Genomic DNA, 1,714 nt, shown 5'->3' with positions numbered 1-1,714 from the left:
GGGGGGCGGGCCCCGACCCTCCCCCGGCTCGGTCCACTCCCGACCCGCAGGCGCTCCGGCCCATTCCTCGTGCCTTTCGCTCTGGGCCGGGTTTCCAAGCTCCCCAAGGGCTCCGCCTCGCCCCTCCCAGACACAGCTGCTTTGGGGATTGGGAACAGCCCTCCTGAGTGTCGCTCTTCTTCTCAGCTCCGGCTCCGCGCGATCCAGCAGTGCCCCAGGAAGCCGCGCCCAGGGAGATGGTAGGCGCCTAACCTGCAGCCTCCGCCGGCTCCGCCCACCCAGCCCATGGGCTCCCAGAGTCCCGCCCAGCCGACGTGAGTGCGTGGTGGGGGACCGGGGAGAAGTGGCGTGAAGGCAGTGTCGTCCCTGGGGTTTGTTGGCCCAACTCTGGGCAGCCCACTGACGCCCTCCTGCAGGGCCCAGCGTGCTCAGCGACGCCCTTTGAGCCACGCTCGAAAAAGCAAAGGGAGCGCTATGAGCCTTGGTTGACTCGCGTCGCTCCGGTCCTTGGTCCTTAGGCCTCAGCTTGCGTAGGCTCCCGGCTCCTGAGCCTGGGCCACCTTTGTGGTGCAGGGAAGGTGTGTCAGTGCAGGGTTTGGAGGGACGAACGCTTTCAGAAGAGGCCACAGTCTCATCGCTTTAATGGAGGGACGCAGACCGATTCTCCGCTGGGCTCTGCCCCCTCCGCGACTCGCCAAGAACCAGCTGAGCCCGCACAGGAGGAGATGGGGTTGTGAGGCTCCAGAGAGCTTAGAGGGCCCGGGAACAGCGCATGGGTGACCACTGTCACAGAGCGCATTCCCTGGGGGCCGCTGTCTCGGGAGAGTGTAGGGATCGGTGTAGAGGCAGGTGGGAGGACGCCAGGACCGAGTCTCTCTGGGGAGACGGCGTGGGAGCTGAAAGCAGAAGCCCGGCGGCGCCCCGCTGGGCGGTCCAAGCTCCGGGTTCGCGTCTGCGGCGAAGCTGCTGCGGAAGGGAAGAGAAACCGAGAGAACCGGTTTCCCAGCTTTGGCAGTGGCGGCACCTAAGCCGGAGCTCGTGTACTAAGCCGAGTAGGGCACTCCCCGGGAGAGCGTCGCGGGGGGCCTCCCCAGAGCCCGCGCCCCAGCCCTGACCCGGCTGTCCCCGGCCGCAGATGCCTGGAGGTAGGGGGCGCTGCGAAGCCTCCGGCAGATTCCCTTTCCGCTGGAGGCGTGCGGGCGGGACTAGCCGGGCAGGGAGCGGTGAGAAACAGCCCGGCCGTCTTCCACTTCGCTGACCGAGAAACTGAAGCTCAGTCACATTTAGGCAAATGTGGAGGTGACCTGATCGCAGGCAATCACCTTGTATCTTTGAGCTAAGGCTTTGGTAAAGTTGGGCCAGTATTCCCAGCCTCTCTGCGGGAGAAAAATGAAGCTCAGCGCCTCAGCACGAGGGGGCTGTCCTAATTCCATCCCCGAGTGCAAGAGTGGGAGTCTTAAAGATGCGACCCCATTTTAGAGATGAGAAAACAGGCCCAGACGCACACGGCGAGTTCAGAACTGAGACTCGAATCTCGGTCTTCCGTCTCCGTAGCGCGGTGTTCTTCGTGGCCCCGCGGCCCTGATCGCTCTGATCTCAGCGCCGCCTCCCCGCTGTTGCCTGCAGGGAAGCGCCACGGCCGCGATGGCGGCGGACGTCGAGGGGGACGTGTACGTGCTGGTGGAGCACCCCTTCGAGTACACGGGCAAGGACG

The 1,714-nt window shown here is 65.2% G+C and overlaps 1 pseudogene; it reads left to right on the top strand.

Moving 5' to 3' along the window:
• The first annotated feature begins 337 nt into the window (after positions 1–337).
• Positions 338–1,714, top strand: part of LOC106734057 (rho GTPase-activating protein 27-like) — a 37,535-nt pseudogene continuing 36,158 nt past the window's right edge.

Source organism: Tupaia chinensis, unplaced genomic scaffold, assembly GCF_000334495.1.
Source record: "Tupaia chinensis unplaced genomic scaffold, TupChi_1.0 Scaffold148004_1, whole genome shotgun sequence".
Classification (NCBI taxonomy): domain Eukaryota; kingdom Metazoa; phylum Chordata; class Mammalia; order Scandentia; family Tupaiidae; genus Tupaia; species Tupaia belangeri.
The sequence above is the reverse complement of the archived record's forward strand: the minus strand, read 5'-3'. Positions and strand labels throughout refer to the sequence as shown.